Source organism: Triturus cristatus, chromosome 5_2, assembly GCF_964204655.1.
Source record: "Triturus cristatus chromosome 5_2, aTriCri1.1, whole genome shotgun sequence".
Taxonomy (NCBI): Eukaryota; Metazoa; Chordata; class Amphibia; order Caudata; family Salamandridae; genus Triturus; species Triturus cristatus.
In genome coordinates this window covers 1,043,290,797-1,043,311,358 of record NC_140588.1, presented here as the reverse complement: position 1 = coordinate 1,043,311,358, position 20,562 = coordinate 1,043,290,797, and the positions used below count along the sequence as shown (strand labels likewise).

The 20,562-nt window shown below is 46.6% G+C and overlaps 1 protein-coding gene and 2 pseudogenes across 1 annotated transcript in view; 1 reads left to right on the top strand and 2 right to left on the bottom strand.

The window, feature by feature from the left end:
* LOC146829640 (relaxin receptor 1-like) overlaps positions 1–20,562 on the top strand; it is a 1,041,377-nt gene that overhangs the window by 518,183 nt on the left and 502,632 nt on the right. The gene's annotated exons all lie outside the window — the stretch shown is intronic.
* LOC146829643 (U7 small nuclear RNA) lies at positions 2,259–2,312 on the bottom strand (annotated as a pseudogene).
* On the bottom strand, positions 14,587–14,640 carry LOC146829642 (U7 small nuclear RNA; annotated as a pseudogene).

The window sequence follows — 20,562 nt, the reverse complement described above, 5'->3', positions numbered from 1 at the left end:
GTGGAGCGGCGCGGGGAGCGGGGGACACAGCGCGGGGCTCCCGGTCTGGTCAGACGTGACCGGGGACCTCCGCTGGCGTCACGGGCACTTCGGGGGATTCCGGCCTTGCTTCCGGGGTCGCGCCCGCAGCCGCCAATGGCAGTGCGGTCTGCGGGGGCGCGGCCCAGTCCACCAATGGGGTTACGGCGGGGGCGGCGCTTGGCAGTCCGCCCCCGTCAGGTGATGCTAGTGCGGGGCTTCAGGCCTACGCGGCCTTCGCTGCTTCTCGGCTGCCTTCTCTGCCCTCGGACCACGACACCTCGGCTGCGACGGCAGCGGCGGGGCCCCGGGCTTCTCCGCGGGCCCTGGTGATGACAGGGGGGCAGTTTCCCGGCCCCGGGCCGTAGCGGTGAGTGCGCCTCGAATCCCCACAGCAGGGGGGGCTGAAATTAAGGGGCGACTTCGGCGACCAGCGCCTGGCACAGGACTGACTAGGGGTATCCCAGGCAAGGTCGGGGAGCGCAGGGGTCACAGCGCTAGTACCTGGTTGATCCCCCAGCAGTCCAGCAGTAGTTCTCAGCTTGGGAGTTGCAGCAGTCAGTTTCAGCAATTTACTTCAGTCTTATGTTTCGCAGTCTTGGTGGCGCAGTTGGTTCTCGCGCCCTAAAAGTTCTGTTCCTTGGGGGGGGGGGGGGTGAGTTGGTGACTAGTTCCCTCCTAGTCAGGCTTGGCAGGTCATTCCGGGGTCTCCCTATCGCTGGGCCAGATCAGTGGGTAGTACAGGATCCCTCACTCACTTAAAGGGCAGTGCCTAAACCCTGTCACCTTCAGAGGCATAAGTCCCTGTCTAGGCCCTACCGCCTAAAACTCCTGCGTGGGTTCCCCAGGTCTGCTTTACCCCAACTAACTAGAAAAAATTCCCTCCCTCTGTTAAGTAGCCCTAGGTCAGGTGACCACCTCCTAAGGCGGCAAAAGTAAAACCCCACCCTTCTTCTAGAAGGTACCAGCACATTCCAGGAGCTTCCCCACTCTAGGTATAGGACAAAGAAGGCGGGCTGGTGTCGCAACATTGTTGTGGGGTCCCAGCCAGCTCCTGGCAGCTAGGGTGCTACTAGAAAGGCCGCTCCGCAGTAGCAGGGGCCTGTGGCAGCCATCTTAGGGGAAGGGAGCACCTGCACCTTAACACTGATTGGCAATGAAAAGGCGCCCGGAGACCTAAGTCCAACACAAAAATGAGGGTGGAAAAAATGAGGCACGATCAAAAATACAGGGGGAGACCACCCTAGGGCTGACAGGTCTAACAAACAGTAATGCCAAATAATCATCACTCCTCCATACACTATGACCTGATGCTTGGCAAAGCTACCACGGTCCTTTACTGAGAACCCTTTCCCAGACATGCTATTGACTTTTTTTATGTAGATCTTACCCATGAACACTGAAAGTTGGACCGGTGCTGCCTCTCAGTATTTTCACATGACTTTCAGATTACACAGAGTTGCAGCAGGCGCGCGCATTGCGGTGTGCTTTCACTTTAAATGCAGTTTAAAGTGAAAGCACACCGTGTTTAAAGTGCACGCATGTGCGCATGGCGGCATGCTTTCATTTCAGTTTAAAGTGAAAGCACGGCGTGTTTAAAGGCCCGCGCACGCGTGTGCGACGGGTAGACTCGAGCTACAACAAAATGGCGTGGGACTGTCCACTGTCCCACGGACACGCGCATGCTGTCTGCATTGGACAGATGGCGAGAGCAGCCATCTTTGTCCATGCAGATGCGTGCATGAGCCCACGGCGAAGAATCGATTCCAAAAGGTCTCTGACGAAGCAGCGCATGTGTGCATTCGCCAACTCGTAAGTACCCATGTAACTAGTGCCACTGTTTCTTTAGCCAGTGGGTCCAGGGCCTGTTACTTTACACTGTGCAAGTCTGTTTAGTTGAACTTGTTGTAATCATTTAATTATCTCTCGAGAGACAACTTCTCACAAAGCATTCTACTTAGCAGCAAATCTAGACTGGACTAAAAAAATCACAGCTTTCAAAACAAGGTCAAATTGGGCAATTTACGGCAAATAACGACGAACCTCGCTGACCTTTGTATTTTCAAAACCTTCTGGCAACATCTATCATTAATTCAAACAGTTAGAAATACCTACTAGAGATGAAGCTGACTTCAAACCTTTGTTGTAAAACAAATAAATACCCAGCACTTAATAAAAACGGTATGATCATTCGTCATCCCGTTTTCCTTTCTCTCCATATCTTTCCTTAACCACGAGTAGGCGGCTCCTCCTCAGAGGAACCTACTAGACAAATAGTAAAGAGCTATATTCTTACCACTAAAAGAAGCAATGTCACGTCCCAGCGCTAAGTAACACCTACTTTTATTATGTCCTGTTTTATATATTCACTTTGATTAAAATGGGAAGGAGTAAAAGATCTGAGGGTACTAAACAGAAGTAATTATTGACAAATTAGCACAGAAAACTAAAGAAAAGAAGTTAACGGCATTGCACAGGAAATATGCAAATATTAGTTCTGCGGCCACGCCCTGTTTGAAATCTGTCCTCGGCAAACCAAACACCTCACTGGCTAGAATGACTCGCCATTTCTTGTACGTCACTGGAATGAAAGGCGTGGTATCCATGCTAGATCGGGTTAAAAGACGTCCAACCAAGAAGATATTTTACTAACAAGCGGCCATGACAGATTGGGATAAAATGTAAGCCTTGACAGAATGACGATAAAGGCTGCTCGCGCACATGTCTGAGGAGTTCTTTTTTTTTTTGCCAACTACTAGCTGCGCTCATCAGTCTGTCCAACTTTATTATGTTTCTACCAGGAGGGTTCAGCACAACTATTTCAAAGAACAGAAGAAATTTCTCCGTATTCTAAGTGAAGGTTTACTTTACTGCCTCTATATTTTGCGCCAGGCCTGATGAGTGCCATTTTTCACGCTTAAATCAGTAAAAATATTAACATTATCACAACAGCAGGTCTGCTTCACAATATTTTACGAAACTCTGTATAACTGAGTTGAATTGTGTCTTTTTGTAGTTGATTGAATTGAAAAAGCAGCCTGTATATATAGAAGAAACTGTGGAGGAGATTTACTAAGATTATACATGGTGTCTGCGTCACTAATCATCGCAAAATCTTTTTTTTTATTTGCTTTCTAGGACTGAACTTGTTGAAAATAACGTGAAAGTAACACATTACTTAGCGCCAGGGGGGCGTGCCATGGGTGGAGAATGGGCTTTCCTATGCAACCACCCTAGGTTTCTGACGCTAAACCCTATTTACTAAATAAAGTAGACAGGTTTTAGCGTCAGAAAACTGCACCCTTTCTAAGCAGGCGCAACGAGGGAGAAATGCTTTCATTTCTCCTTCCTTTTCCAACTTTATACGTGTGCTGCACTGTACAGCACACATACAAAGAGGACAAGCATTGGCATAGCCAATAGGTCTCGCTTTTGGGACCTTATAAGTATTGAGTTATGCAGCACAATATCCTTACATCAACTGCTGCATGGCTAAACACTTGTAAGGTCCCAAAGGGGAGACCTATTGGCTACACAGATAGAAACGAAGCTAACAGATCTGACATGTTCACGATGCAGCCAGTACGTTACCAGCAAAGCAGACTGGGGAACCGACCAAGCTCTCTGCCATCAAGGCTATTGGCAGCACGGCCACAAGAAAGATAAGCAAACCAGCCAAGTGTTACAAAAGTGCCGCCGGTACGAGGAGGGTCGCACACAAGCCACCTTCACTGAGCTAAACAAACGTGTGTGAAATGGCGAACGGAGAAGGCTGCTCAACATCAAGGGATGTCTACCGCTTCTGAAAATTATATTTCTCGCTCTCCCCGGTTGCAAAATGTCTCCACCTCTGAGGTAAGAGATTTTAGAAAAACTGCAGCTTCGGTTCGCCCTCGCCACACGCTGCCAGAAGAGGCTGCTTCGTGGATAGATTGATGAGAGACTGGATTAGCAAAGAAATCAACTTCAGGAGGTACCCCGAGCTCTTTTAATTAAACCACTCCTCTTGCATTTAACAAAATAAATACATATATAAATAATGCATTATGTGTTCTTTGCTTTGTGAAGAAATGTTGTTTCAGCCACCATCGAAGCATTCAACTCCTATCATGCAGCTAATTATTACTCTCTTGGCAGAATTGAATTTTACAGTTTTACGGGGTCAAATAAAGGAACTAGGCGTTCTAATATTTCTGCCTTTAAACAGCACTTGATTAGATAAAAAAGACAAGCATTGGCCGCGCGGAATGCATAGATGGGGGCTGCAGCGGGAGAGAGAGGCGGAGGGAGTTGTGTGCGCGCTGCGCGTGAAAGCACTTAATGAGCCATGACGACTCATAACTGTAAACAAAACAAGCTAAAAATCTTGATTATTCATGGTGTGAATATTCTAAAAAAATAAAAAATTTTTTTGCCTGTTTGCCATCTGTGCTGTATTGATTTGAAGGCCGAGTCAACTTCCTGCACTGCAGTTTCTGAAATGGGTGAAATGTTTTTCAGGTGTGGGCTTGGCCCTGGCGTTCTCTAGAATGGGTTGGATTATACCTTCTTCAGAGAGGGGCCGACCACGGTAAATTTATTAAGCTCAAATGGTCTGAGTTGTATTTAGTTTTCCGGTTATCAGGAGACCTTGTTATTTCTGTTTAGAAAATGTATAAGCAAGACAATATGTACATTTTAACTTGAAAGCTGCATATTACAATTTAGCATGCGGCCAATGGCAGCAAACTGTGTAAAATATGTATGTGCAATATATGTGCATATGACGTATGAATGTGTTTATAGATAGTTGTAGAAGTATTTTTTTTGAGGTTGAAGTGAAACAAAAAATGTATGTGAGAAGTGTGTACCTGGCTGTTCTTTGGCAGAGTGTTACTCACTGGGCCAGGCACGCTCGTTCACCTGCCCTCCCTGTCTCTGCCTCCACATTAAACAGGCCGGTTCGGAATCGAGGTGACGCCCCGTGAAATGAACATATTGCAGCTCGTAACTTGTTCAGAACTCATTAGCGCAGACGGGTGTTCCCGCTGTTGTGGTTGTCTGGTTCCCAGGTAGGCCCTGCCCGTGCGCCGGACTGGGGATTTAACAAAGGAGGCTGCACAACAAGGTGAGCCCAGCCAGCTGAGGAGAGGAAAAGGGAATGAACATGAGGTCCTGGAAGTTAAAGAAAAGACTAATGAAGAGAAGAAACCTCTTACAAAAGAGCAAGGTGAGTGGATGGAAGAACAGATGTTCCCTATCTGGATTCGGCTTTAGCAACTAGTAATGAGATCTTTGTTGAGTACTGATTTTATCACAAGGTTTGATGATCTTTTATTGACAGCTTGTCAATATCCTCGTCTAATGTTGACATCGGAGGTGAGAAGCACTAAATGTGTCCCGCCTGTGAGAAGTGACCTGATAATGTTTATCGAAAGCCTTTTAACTGCAGTACATTGGCCTTCAAAGATCATATCTGTGCTGACGGCTTAAAAGAAAACTTGAATAGACAAGGAACATGTTGTACAAGATTCAGCAAGCCAATTTGCAAGTAATTTGATAGTTTCTCGAAGTACTTCTGGTTGCACAAACCGCATACCCTTTGCGCTAAAGAATTTAATTAACACTTTGGCAGTCCTACTGCTGTTTTGCAGAAAGTCAGATAGGTTTTTGCAATATGTGTAGGAATGAAGCCTACCTCAACAAGCATTGATCGTGCGGCTGTGAAAGCGAAAGTAATCGGACGCACTCTGTGGTAATCACGCGAGTGGTGCGCGCGCAGTAGTGATCACGCTGGAAGGGAGGCAGATGGCTGCGTGCGTGCACGCTCGCGTGAATGCAAGCACTAGGCCGGCTGCGGCAGCACTTTGAAAACCAGTATACTAAATGTCTCTCCGAGCACCGTATGCGCTGGCTCAGGCGAGACCTGAAAGGATGGGAGATGGTTTGGAACAGAGATGCTATGTGACAAGTAATTACACTCAAACTCCAAGTGCAGTCATGAAAGAATACAACTATTTACAGATGGGAACTAGGGTGTTGGATAAAATAATGATGCACACAAAGCAAAAGAACCTAGAGCTTTCAGCAGCCCCAATGGGACTGAAATACTGCTAAGCACTACAATTCTAAATACAGATCTAATTTTAAGCATCAGGCAAAGGTTTGGTGTGAGAGCCCTTATGAGTTTTAAGGCTTACCATGCTTGTTTACTGTAGCTATTGAACGAAGCAGAGGTAGCGGGAAAAATAGACAAATCCTCAAGCTAGCTCCGACAGCATTTTCTGACCTCAACAACAACTGTTCGGATGGTGTCAATATTTATTCTTCTTTGGGAAGCAAAAGTGGGAAAACAAGGACAACAAAAACCTGAGCTTCACTTAAATTTGAAACATTCCAAGTCAGGACATATTGCATCTCCACGGGTTTTGCAGAGCAAAGGAAACCCAGGGGGAGAAACTGGTATCGACTGATTATGCTGGTGTGCATTTACTCTGATCAGAACTTCAAGTCCTTAAGCATACCAAGGACAATATGGAATAGGAGCTCCGTTACCTTGGTGGGAAGAAACTGGTTGGTGGACACCGGGTATGAATATACGCCCGACATCTTTTGGGTTTCAGAGATGGCACCTGGGTTTCACTTGCATGCCTGTTATCCCAACTGGTACAAAGACTCTGAAGAGTAATTACCACTTTAAGCAGGCAGTCAATGTATGCTCCCGAGACATCTTGCGCCCTACATGCAACACACATGATTGAGGGGCTTTCGTAAAGACTCTAGTTATGGGACACTGTGCCAATTTTCTAGAAACCATTTATTTTATTTTCTGAAAGGAAGCCCGGGAAATGGGGCCTCCTCTTCAAAAATAATTTAAATAGATGATGAATTCCACAGACTTCTATTTAAAAACATAAAAGAAGATTCTAGCTCATAGGTAATACAGACAACTATATCAACTTTGAGAATTGAGCTTATTACAAACATGCCAGTCACGTCATTAAAATGGCTTTTGATATCCTTCCGGTTTTAGTACGAGATATCAGAGGTGTCGCCTATCTCCATTCATAATCAAAAAATCTTGATGCGCTACATATTTGTATCAATTAATTTATGTCTTTTAATATGTTTTAGCTCGTGGATCCTTTAACTAAGGTTTTGCAATGGCCCCCCTCACAATGACCTAAAAAGAGCAATTGGCATCTGAATGTAAATCTTTATCATGAAGAGGGATTGCTTTTTATGAAACATTCAAATCTAGGGTATGGTCTTCTCGCTTTAGATTGGTTATATTTTCAGATTTATTATCTTCCCCTCCCAGAATCTAATGCTTTGAATGTAAGTGAGAAAAGCAAAAATGTGTAGGGTAGGTTGCTTGAATTGGAGTCACTCACTGTATTTACTGTGTACCACAGTCCATTCCATCATTTTTTGCTCATAAAACAGTGATCAACCACGTGCAAATCAGCATAGATCTGATCTCACCGTATCTGGTGTCCTGTCATCACCTAAGATAGAGCAATTATTCTTTTTTGAGTTATACATTATAGTAACAAAATTGACATGGTCAATCGGATGTGCTGGTAAAGGGTTACAATTCTACTGGAGGCAGTCCAACTAACTGAGTTCCTTGTGCCCTTTTTGGGTCCTGTGATTAAGAGATTCCTGGTGGTATGAGGTAGTCTATTTTTTTGGTGCGAGTATCTCCCTAAAAAATGGATTCAGGCATTAGTAAAGGAAAAAAAACTTGTTTCAGTCAAGTGCGGTTTTGTCCATAGCAAGACTGGGTCAAATAGGTTTTACAGCTGAAACATTGACAGCAATGAGACACTAGTTTGTGATTTAGGCCTTCCTGTAAAATAATCTAAAACACACATTTAAATGCAAATTTATGAACAATTTGGTGGTGTTCCTGCTGTGTTGTCCAAAGGGTAATTAAATATGCGATTACATGTACATTAAAATATTTGTTAGCAAAATTCCCTTCACAAAAAGTGAAATAAACATATGCACATGCATACTTTATAGTTTTAAGTGTGTGGAAGATAAGCAGAGGCAATAGACAAATCTTTCATTATGCTGAAATGCAATCAAAATACAAAGTGTGTTCCTTAGTAAGGCTGGTGAAGTGATAGAATACATTCCATGCCCTACATATAGGGGTTTTCTTCATCTTTCTAAATTGATGGACGATCATGGCTTACAGGAAACTTGAATTGTACACCATAGTTCAAGCAATAGAGCAAAACAGGGAATCAAAACATCACATACACTTCTATAGCTCAAACCAACCACTGCCATCCGGCATACAACTTTTTCCAGCTCTGCCCTAGTTTTACAGTCCTGTTTAGTGAATTCATGATTAAGCAAACTGGCCTGGGTCATCCGGTGATTAAATAGCTCACAGATCTACATGGACTCACCGTCTCATTCAGAACATAAAGGCGCTCCTTCCACGGGCTCCGCCATATTGGTGACAACATCTCATTCACAATGTTTTTGGACTTCTTGTTCATGAATATAAGCAAAGGTTTGGAGTGACGCTGAGCTGTCCTGGAGAAGGGGCTACTAAGCTGTAAGAAGAGTTACCCATTAGACGTCAGTGATGTGCTGTACAAACTGTTCACAACCGAAGGTCAGTGCTCACAGACATGTACTGGAAGGAGACAAACTGTGGACCAGGAACAAACTTCCCGGTGACAAAAGCATAAACTCAAGACTTACAAGTAAATGAACAGAGTTTTTTTAAAAAACACAAACACACTGTGTGTACAGAACAGACTGCAAAACAAAAAAAAGTCTTTCATGACTCCTGCATGGCAGTCACTTGCCCACCACTACAGAGTTGATGTATTGCTCCGTCAGTAGTTTCTCCGATAGTGTTCTTCCTTCTGTCACTGTGCTCTTAAAGTATTTTGTTAAAAATTAATACAAATGGGTGTGGCATTGCCTTCTGTACTTTCTTGCAACCCGGCTGTCATGAGAAGAATGAGCTTGGCATATCCTTAAACAGCTAGGAGTATGACTGGACGAGGCAGTAGCGAGATGATTTTTTTTGTTTCCTGTTTTATATAGTGCAAACTCGACTCAAAGGTACTGGAACACTTTACATGAGCACCAGTTACCTTACACAAGAACCCTAATATTATCTTTTTCTCATATATGGGTTCAGTGCCATTAACGAACGAACACTGGCTCCTGTGAACAGAATGTAATGTTTTTACATCTGCTCTATCACTGACGTCTAACTGTACTGTCATAGAAAGGTGCACTTCCAACTAAGTAATATAGCAGAATCAGCTCATAGTGCCCACATTTCAAGAAAATCGCATTTAAAAAAGGTGGCCTAAAAAGGTGTGCCTGTTTTTCGAGGAAGTGGATATTTTAGGGGGTCCTGACTGGAGTAGAAGAAGCAGGGATGGAAATAAACACAGCAGTTTTAGGTTTAACTTTGTTTTTTATTAATTTTTGGCATTGAAGCAGATGCATTACAAGTCTCGTATTCTCCCATGTAGGTACATTGCAGATGAACCCCAGGCTCCATCCCATCCCCCTCATAACAGCTCATTGTAGCAAAAGGTCGTCGGGGTCTCGAGTGTCCATGGGTGTGGGCGGGGCCGAGGCTCCCACTACTTATTCGCTCATCCACCCCCAAAATGCCAAGAAAGAACAACAATAACCTCCCCCCCCCCTTGAATCCCTCCCCTCCCCAACCGGTGTGCCATGTCCATACCTTCTTAGGCCCTCACAAGGGAGAACCACCAATTGTCTAATTTCCAGGAGTGTCTCTGGAGGTCAGTGTGTCGGTCAGTCGCAAGAGGCGAAGGTACTTTGGGCAGTTGACTTCATTAAATTCCGTTGATAGGAGTGACAGGATAGGTTGCCAGACCGTGTTGAAGGATGCTGTAGACTGCGTGAGAGTTGCTTGTATGCGTTCCATTCTCATTGTGTACCATAGTTTATGCAGCCAGCCTGTGTGGGTAGGTCGAGTTTGTGTTCCCCAGACCGATATGATGTGCTGAACAGCTGCTCCCATGGCCAGACCCATCTGTCGCCCCCTGATGGATTTCAGTGGAAATTTGAGTGCGTTGGGCAGCCCTAGAAGTGTATAGGCGGGGAAACGGTAGATTTCGGTATTAAAGTGTTTGTCAATGTCATTAAGGACTGCTGTCCATTAACCCGTCACGTCTCTACACTCCCATTGTAGATGGGTCAAGGTGCCCTCCTCATCACCTCCCCTCCAGAAAGTTGGACTACGGTTAGGGTTGCCCTTATTTAACTCGACCGGAGTCAAATACCAGTAGGTCGCGACCTTTACCGCTGTTTCCTTGCTGGCAGTGTTCCTGGCTGTGTGGTTGGCCCTATAATATATAGCTAGCCATTCCTTTATGGTGAGGTTTATCCTCAGCTCTCTTTCCCAACGTTTCTGACCGGCCGAGGGGCGCGAAGCGACCGGCGGGCAGATCATCTTGTACAATTCAGTGATCAGCTTTCAGTCCGACTCTTTGGTAAGGAGCCATTTTTCAAAAGCTATCAGCTTTCTACCGACTAGAGGGCGTATTTTGGGCTGTGTCAACCAATGTCGAATTTGAAAATATTGATACCGTTGCGGAACTTTGATGCCGTAAAGCTGTGGTAAATCGGAGAGCTGAATAAATCCCTCAAGATCGAATAGGTGGCCTGCGGATCTACAGTCCGACATCCGCCACTGCTGAAACACCCTCCTCTCTAATCCCGGATTAAAGTCAGGATTATCAAATAAAGGTGTGAGCGGCGAGGGAAAAGTGGTGAGTCCCCTCTTACCCGCTACTGTGTCCCACACCTGCATCACTGTGCGAGTGATGTGGGAATTCTGAAGGTAGGCTGGCCTATCGGGGCGCTTTAGGATGGGTATCTTCCAAAGCGATGTTTGTGCCATCGCCCTGTCCTGAAAGAGCCATCTCTTCTCCGACTCGGGCCGACTCCATTCTACCAGGTATCTCAATTGTGCTGCCTTAAAGTAGTGCAGTAGGTTTGGGATCCCCAGGCCTCCCTCATCCGGAGGTCCGTAGGAGAGGTCTCTGCGCATACGTGGCCTTTTCCCGGCCCATATGAAGTGTTGCACTGCTTCTTGTAGCTTTTTTTATGGTGCCCAGGGGAGGGATCACCGGGATGGTCTGAAAGATATAGAGGAGTTTGGGTACTATGGATATCTTCACCGCAGTGATGCGACCAAGCAGTGATAGGAGTTGTTTCTGCCATTTCCTTAGGCCACCCTGTATCTGGGAGGTGATATTCGTGTAGTTCAAAGGAACCGTCCGCTCGGTGGATGGGGTTAGAACTATACCCAAGTATGGGATTGAGGTCTGGATTTGTAGACCCACGTATTCAGAAGATGCATCGCTGACTGTGTGTGTGTTGTGGCCCAATGGGAGGAGCATTGATTTCCCCCTGTTCATTTTAAAGCTAGATACCCTCCCAAAGGTCTCAAGCTCCCTCAAGAAGGCAGGCACTGATTGTTTAGGCTTGTCCAGCGCAGCCAAGATATCATCTGCGTATAGGCTAAGTGTATGATGTTCCCCCCCAAAGGTGATGCCCGTGATGTCAGGGTTATCTCGGATCCTCTGCGCCAGAGGTTCTACATAGAGCACAAAGAGAAGGGACGAAAGCGTGCATCCCTGCCGCGTGCCTCTCCTGATGTCGAAGGGCCTGGAGCCTATGCCATTGACACGAATCGTTGCTCTAGGTTTATCATAACAGCTGGCAACCCATGCCCTAAAGCGATCCTCGATTCCAAAGTGTGCCATCGTTTTATCTAAAAAAAAACAATCCACCCTGTCAAACGCCTTCTTCGGCGTCTATTGACAGGAGCATGACATCCATCCCCTGGTAGTGAGCTTTGTCTATTAAGTGCGTAAGGCGTTTGGTATTATCACTGCATTGTCTGTTGGGGATGAAGCCAGATTGGTCCGGCTCGATGAAGCCAGGTAGCCGTGGTCAAAGTCTGGAAGCTAAAACCCCTGTGAAGAGTTCAAGGTCTAGGTTAAGTAGGGAGATAGGCCTATAAGCGGCGCATTGGGTGGCATCTTTACCTGGCTTAGGTAGTACAATGATGTCGGTTTCCAACATATCAGGAGGTATCGAACCAGGCCCCTGGAATGAGTTGAAAAGTCGAGTCAGAAGTGGTGCTAGTACCGGGCAAAAGGTTTTATAGAAGCCAGCCGAGAAGCCATCCGGCCCAGGCGACTTCAAGTGCTTAAGGCGAGAGATCGTCCCGACCACCTCCTCAATCCTGATAGGCGCGTCTAACGCGGCGGCCCCCGCTGTATTGAGCGCTGTCGTCGCCGCCCCCCTCAGGTAAGCATCTCTATCTGTGTCAAGAGACCGATCTGCGCTGTACAGCGATGCGTAAAACTCTCTAAAGGCCTCAGCTATCTGGTCGTCGCTGTCCAATTTCTCTCCTTGGGTGTTGTAAAGGGTTGTGATTTTTGACCGCTGGACCCAAGCTCTAAGCACGCTAGAGAGGAGACGTCCCGTTTTATCGCCTCCCACATAGTATGTATGGCGGAGCCGCAGGGCTGCATACTCGGCACGATCGAGGTCTAGGCCAGCTAGTTGCGCCCTGGCAGCCTTCAATTGCCACACACACTAACCCTAGTGTTGAACTAGGGAAGGGAACTAGAGGCGCAGGGCCTAGGGACTAGCCAGCCTCCTATATATTATGTAAACACAAAATAGGGCTGTCCCTAGTAATGGTTCCTACAGGTTCCTACAGAGACTCAAGAGATGCAACTCCAATGGGGGCATCTCAAAAAAGTGAAGGACTTGCCTCACACACCGCCTGGTGTCATGCTTCATCATAGGCCATCCTCACCCTCTAAAAACTACGTTTGATGGAGGGCGGGCATACACCTGGAGACAGGGATGCACTTCTAAAACTAAGTGGTGGCCCATGTGCCACGTCTCTCCAGTGGTGTTCTAAAACAGCCAGGAGGACCCTGGCTTGACATTCTGAGTCCACGCAGGATGCACAATGCCCATCTGATAGGCATCCAAGTGGTAGGAAGAGAGTGGGGGGCTTCACTGTCCCATGTGCCAGCACCCCACATCAGCTTGCTGGCGCGAGTTGCAAAGTTGTTTGGGTCAAAGTCTGCTCAGTGCGCTTAGGAGGAGTAAATGAGGTGTGGAGCGGCGCAAGAATTTTAGCGCCATCGGTGAAGTGACATTTCAAACACCCATCCTTTAACAAACGGGTGCATGTGATCTGCCAACCTTGAAAAAGGCTCCCTAGGCAGCTGGCTAGAATGACCTAGTATAGTACCAGCCCAATGCAGTGGTCTGTCACGTGCTAGCAGTTTTACCTGCTTGTAAGCACCCCTAGTTCATAGTGGTAAGTGAAGAGAAACTCAGGCTCAGGCTGCTGGCCGCCCCACCTCCTCTGTAGAGCGACCAGACTGCACCAGCTGGAGAGATCTTTTTTTATCAGTCTTGTATGCTACCACTTTAAAGGCGACATTGCAGTATTAAATACATGGAAACAGCTGTGAGATCAAATAATCTTCTACGACCAGGTAAGGTTAGTTTTGAAAACAACAGTAATGCCCAATAATCATCAGTCCTCCACACACTATGACCTGATGCTTGGCAAAGCTACCACGGTCCTTTACCAAGAACCCTTTCCCAGACATGCTATTGACTTCTTTTATGTAGATCTTACCCATGAAAACTGAAAGTTGGACCGGTGCTGCCTCTCAGTATTTTCACATGACTTTCAGATTACACAGAGTTGCAGCAGGCGCGCGCATTGCGGTGTGCTTTCACTTTACTCGCAGTTTAAAGTGAAAGCACGCCGTGTTTAAAGTGCACGCATGTGTGCATGGCGGCGTGCTTTCATTTCAGTTTAAAGTGAAAGCACGGCGTGTTTAAAGGCGCGCGCACGCGTGTGCGATGGGTAGACTCGAGCTACAACAAAATGGCGTGGGACTGTCCACTGTCCCACGGACACGCGCATGCTGTCTACATTGGACAGATGGCGAGAGCAGCCATCTTTGTCCATGCAGATGGGTGCATGAGCCTACGGCGAAGAATCGATTCCAAAAGGTCTCTGACAAGGGCAGCGCATGTGCGCTTTCGCCAGGCGAGACCTAAAAAGGGCCCGAGTGCTCTAACTCGTAAGTACCCATGTAACTAGTGCCACTGTTTCTTTAGCCAGTGGGTCCAGGCCCTGTTACTTTACACTGTGCAAGTCTGTTTAGTTGAACTTGTTGTAATCATTTAATTATCTCGAGAGAGAGACAACTTCTCACAAAGCATTCTACTTAGCAGCAAATCTAGAATGGAGGTTATATGGACTAAAAAAATCACAGCTTTCAAAACAAGGTCAAATTGGGCAATTTACGGCAAATAACGACGAGCCTCGCTGACCTTTGTATTTTCAAAACCTTCTGGCAACATCTATCATTAATTCAAACAGTTAGAAATGCCTACTAGATAAAGCTGACTTCAAACCTTTGCTGAGAAACGAATAAATACCCAGCACTTAATGAAAACGGTATGGTCATTCTTCACCCCGTTTTCCTTTCTCTCCAAATCTTTCCTTAACTACGAGTGGGCGGTTCCTCCTCAGAGGAACCTACTAGACAAATAGTAAAGAGCTATATTCTTACCACTAAAAGAAGCAATGTCACGTCCCAGCGCTAAGTAACACCTACTTTTATTATGTCCTGTTTTATTTATTCACTTTGATTAAAATGGGAAGGAGTAAAAGATCTGAGGGTACTAAACCGAAGTCATTATTGACAAATTAGCACAGAAAACCAAAGAAAAGAAGTTAACGGCATTGCACAGAAAATATGCAAATATTAGTTCTGCGGCCACACCCTGTTTGAAATCTGTCCTCGGCAAACCAAACACCTCACTGGCTAGAATGACTCGCCATTTCTTTGTACGTCACTGGAATGAAAGGCGTGGTATCCATGCTAGATCGGGTTAAAAGACGTCCAACCGAGAAGATATTTTGCTAACAAGCGGCCATGACAGATTGGGATAAAATGTAAGCCTTGACAGAATGACGATAAAGTCTGCTCGCGCACATGTCTGAGGAGTTCTTTTTTTTTTTTTGCCAACTACTTGCTGCGCTCATCAGTCTGTCCAACTTTATTATGTTTCTACCAGGAGGGTTCAGCACAACTATTTCAAAGAACAGAAGAAATTTCTCCGTATTCTAAGTGAAGGTTTGCTTTACTGCCTATATTTTGCGCCAGGCCTGATGAGTGCCATTTTTCACGCTTAAACCAGTAAAAACATTAACATTATCATAACAGCAGGTCTGCTTCACAATATTTTACGAAACTCTGTATAACTGAGTTGAATTGTGTCTTTTTGTAGTTGATTGAATTGAAAAAGCAGCCTGTATATATAGAAGCAACTGTGGAGGAGATTTACTAAGATTATATATACACAGGGGCAGATTTATGTTGCACTTGCGGCACTTTTGCGCCGCCGTTGCGTCACTTTTGTGACGCAGCAGCGGCGCAAATCCTGCGCCATGGTGCGGGGCATTTACAAACGTGACGCATCTCCCAGATGCGTCACGTTGTAAAGCCCTGCGCCACATGTAGGCGTTCCAGGGCAGGTGGGGGCGTTCCGGCGCAGGAACGCCTCCTAAAAGTGGCTGAGTGAAATCTACAAGATTTCACTCAGTCACTTTTGAGCCCATGCTGCGTCAAAACCCTGCGCCTGCTTGAAGCAGGCGTAAGGATTGACGCAGCATTGTACAGATAGGGCCCCCCAGATCATTGCTGGAGCTGCGTCGCGCTTGCGACGCAACTCCAGCAATGCGCCACTTTTCGGCACAGATGCGTCACGCATCTGTGCCGTTTTTGCCCCATGGTGCGCCGCATTATAAATGCGGCGCATCCATGGTGGCGCAGCTGTGGCGCATAATAACTGGCGCATCCCTGCTGATATGCAGGGATGCGCCAGTCGTCATAAATCTGCCCCATTGTGTCTGCGTCACTAATCATCGCAAAATCTTTTTTTTCCGATTTACTTTCTAGGACTGAACTTGTTGAAAATAATGTGAAAGTAACACATTACTTAGCGCCAGGGGGGCGTGCCATGGGTGGAGAATGGACGTTCCCATGCAACCACCCACGGTTTCTGACGCGAAACCCTATTTACTAAATAAAGTAGACAGGTTTTAGCGTCAGAAAACTGCACCCTTTCTAAGCAGGCGCAACGAGGGAGAAATGCTTTCATTTCTCCTTCCTTTTCCAACTTTGGGGCATATTATCAAGCCAGGCGATAAAATTATCGCTGCTTTAGCGGCAGAAAAATGCCGCTAAAACGGCGATAATGGGCTTGATAATATGCTCTATGGAATTCCAATTGAAGCTCAGGTTAGACGTCCTTCACATTTAACATGGGCTTCAATTGGAAATCCATAGAGCATATTATCAAGCCCATTATCGCCGTTTTAGCGGCAGTTTTCTGCTGCTAAAGCGGCGATAATTTTATCGCCTGGCTTGTTAATATGCCCCTTAATACTTGTGCTGCACTTTACAGCACACATACAAAGAGGACAAGCATTGGCATAGCCAATAGATCTCACTTTTGGGACCTTATAAGTATTGAGTTATGCAGCACAATATCCTTACATCAACTGCTACATGGCTAAACACGTGTAAAGTCCCAAAGGCGAGACCTATTGGCTACACAGACAGAAATAAAGCTAACAGATCTGACATGTTCACGATGCAGCCAGTACGTTACCAGCAAAGCAGACTGGGGAACCGACCAAGCTCTCTGCCATCAAGGCTATTGGCAGCACGGCCACAAGAAAGATAAGCAAACCAGCCAAGTGTTACAAAAGTGCCGCCGGTACGAGGAGGGTTGCACACAAGCCACCTTCACTGCGCTAAACAAACGTGTGTGAAATGGCGAACAGAGAAGGCTGCTCAACATCAAGGGATGTCTACTGCTTCTAAAAATTATATTTCTCGCTCTCCCCGGTTGCAAAATGTCTCCACCTCGGAGGTAAGAGATTTTAGAAAAACTGCTGCTACGGTTCGCCCTCTCCACACGCTGCCAGAAGAGGCTGCTTCGTGGATAGATTGCTGAGAGACTGGACTAGCAAAGAAATCAACTTCGGGAGGTACCCCGAGCTCTTTTAATTAAACCACTCCTCTTGCATTTAACAAAATAAATACATATATAAATAATGCATTATGTGTTCTTTGCTTTGTGAAGAAATGTTGTTTCAGCCAACATTGAAGCATTCAACTCCTATCATGCAGATAATTATTACGCTCAAGGCAGAATTGAATTTTACAGTTTTACGGGGTCAAATAAAGGAACTAAGCGGTACAAAAGGGGGTGGTGATGGACGGAGCATCAGAACCAATCAAACACTCACACCCAGTCAACAGATCTGGGTTTGATCCATCACCGTTCTTTAGCCCACTCTGCCACCCCAGTTCAGACATGGCCATATGCAAATCAGTCTGACCCTGTGCCTCATGGGAACAGTCCAGCCCGAACTGCCAAGCCATGCCTTTCCTGGACCGGAAACAAGCTTCCTAGGACCGGTTTCTGGCATTTCAGCCGTCTTCTGATGCTGAAGACGGCTGAAATGCCAGAAACCGGTCCTAGGAAGCTTGTTTCCGGTCCAGGGAAGACATGGCTTGGCAGGGTCAGACTGATTTGCATATGGCCATGTCTGAACTGGGGTGGCAGAGTGGGCTAAAGAACGGTGATGGATCAAACCCAGATCTGTTGACTGGGTGTGAGTGTTTGATTGGTTCTGATGCTCCGTCCATCACCACCCCCTTTTGTACCGCTTTGTTCGCCATAAGTTGGCAGGGTATGCTCAGACGTGAGTCCCTTGCTCACTTTGCCACTGGATTCAAGCAAGCCTGGCTGAAGACGGCTGAAATGCCAGAAACCGGTCCTAGGAAGCTTGTTTCCGGTCCAGGGAAGACATGGCTTGGCAGTTCGGGCTGGACTGTTCCCATGAGGCACAGGGTCAGACTGATTTGCATATGGCCATGTCTGAACTGGGGTGGCAGAGTGGGCTAAAGAACGGTGATGGATCAAACCCAGATCTGTTGACTGGGTGTGAGTGTTTGATTGGTTCTGATGCTCCGTCCATCACCACCCCCTTTTGTACCGCTTTGTTCGCCATAAGTTGGCAGGGTATGCTCAGACGTGAGTCCCTTGCTCACTTTGCCACTGGATTCAAGCAAGCCTGGCTGAAGACGGCTGAAATGCCAGAAACCGGTCCTAGGAAGCTTGTTTCCGGTCCAGGGAAGACATGGCTTGGCAGTTCGGGCTGGACTGTTCCCATGAGGCACAGGGTCAGACTGATTTGCATATGGCCATGTCTGAACTGGGGTGGCAGAGTGGGCTAAAGAACGGTGATGGATCAAACCCAGATCTGTTGACTGGGTGTGAGTGTTTGATTGGTTCTGATGCTCCGTCCATCACCACCCCCTTTTGTACCGCTTTGTTCGCCATAAGTTGGCAGGGTATGCTCAGACGTGAGTCCCTTGCTCACTTTGCCACTGGATTCAAGCAAGCCTGGCTGAAGACGGCTGAAATGCCAGAAACCGGTCCTAGGAAGCTTGTTTCCGGTCCAGGGAAGACATGGCTTGGCAGTTCGGGCTGGACTGTTCCCATGAGGCACAGGGTCAGACTGATTTGCATATGGCCATGTCTGAACTGGGGTGGCAGAGTGGGCTAAAGAACGGTGATGGATCAAACCCAGATCTGTTGACTGGGTGTGAGTGTTTGATTGGTTCTGATGCTCCGTCCATCACCACCCCCTTTTGTACCGCTTTGTTCGCCATAAGTTGGCAGGGTATGCTCAGACGTGAGTCCCTTGCTCACTTTGCCACTGGATTCAAGCAAGCCTGGCTGAAGACGGCTGAAATGCCAGAAACCGGTCCTAGGAAGCTTGTTTCCGGTCCAGGGAAGACATGGCTTGGCAGTTCGGGCTGGACTGTTCCCATGAGGCACAGGGTCAGACTGATTTGCATATGGCCATGTCTGAACTGGGGTGGCAGAGTGGGCTAAAGAACGGTGATGGATCAAACCCAGATCTGTTGACTGGGTGTGAGTGTTTGATTGGTTCTGATGCTCCGTCCATCACCACCCCCTTTTGTACCGCTTTGTTCGCCATAAGTTGGCAGGGTATGCTCAGACGTGAGTCCCTTGCTCACTTTGCCACTGGATTCAAGCAAGCCTGGCTGAAGACGGCTGAAATGCCAGAAACCGGTCCTAGGAAGCTTGTTTCCGGTCCAGGGAAGACATGGCTTGGCAGTTCGGGCTGGACTGTTCCCATGAGGCACAGGGTCAGACTGATTTGCATATGGCCATGTCTGAACTGGGGTGGCAGAGTGGGCTAAAGAACGGTGATGGATCAAACCCAGATCTGTTGACTGGGTGTGAGTGTTTGATTGGTTCTGATGCTCCGTCCATCACCACCCCCTTTTGTACCAAATAAAGGAACTAGGCGTTCTATTATTTCAGCCTTTAAACAGCACTTGATGGAAAAAAGACAAGCATTGGCCGCGCGGAATGCATAGATGGGGCTGCAGTGGGAGAGAGAGGCGGAGGGAGTTGTGTGCGCACTGCGCGCGAAAGCACTTAATGAGCCATGACGACTCGTAACTGTAAACAAAACAAGCTAAAAATCTTGATTATTCATGGTGTGAATATTCTAAAATTGATTTTTTTTAAATTTAGCCTGTTTGCCATTTTTGCTGTATTGATTTGAAGGCCGAGTCAACTTCCTGCACTGCAGTTTCTGAAATGGGTGAAATGTTTTTCAAGTGTGGGCTGGGCCCTGGCGTTCTCTAGAATGGGTTGGATTATACCTTCTTCAGAGAGGGGCCGACCACGGTAAATTTATTAAGCTCAAATGGTCTGAGTTGTATTTAGTTTTCCGGTTATCAGGAGACCTTGCTATTTCTGTTTAGAAAATTTATAAGCAAGACAATATTTAAATTTTAACATGAAAGCTGCATATTACAATTTAGCATGCGGCCAATGGCAGCAAACTGTGTAAAATATGTATGTGCAATATATGTGCATATGACGTATGAATGTGTTTATAGATAGTTGTAGAAGTATTTTTTTGAGGTTGAAGTGAAACTAAAAATGTATGTGAGAAGTGTGTACCTGGCTGTTCTTTGGCAGAGTGTTACTCACTGGGACAGGCACGCGCGTTCACCTGCCCTCCCTGCCTCAGCCTCCACATTAAACAAACAGGCCGGTTCGGAATCGAGGTGACGCCCCGTGAAATGCACATATTGCAACTCGTAACTTGTTCAGACCTCATTAGCGCAGACGGGTGTTCCCGCTGCTGTGGTTGTCTGGTTCCCAGGTAGGCCCTGCCCGCGCGCCGGACTGGGGATTTAACAAAGGAGGCTGCACAACAAGGTGAGCCCAGCCAGCTGAGGAGAGGAAAAGGGAATGAACATGAGGTCCTGGAAGTTAAAGAAAAGACTAATGAAGAGAAGAAACCTCTTACAAAAGAGCAAGGTGAGTGGATGGAAGAACAGATGTGCCCTATCTGGATTCGGC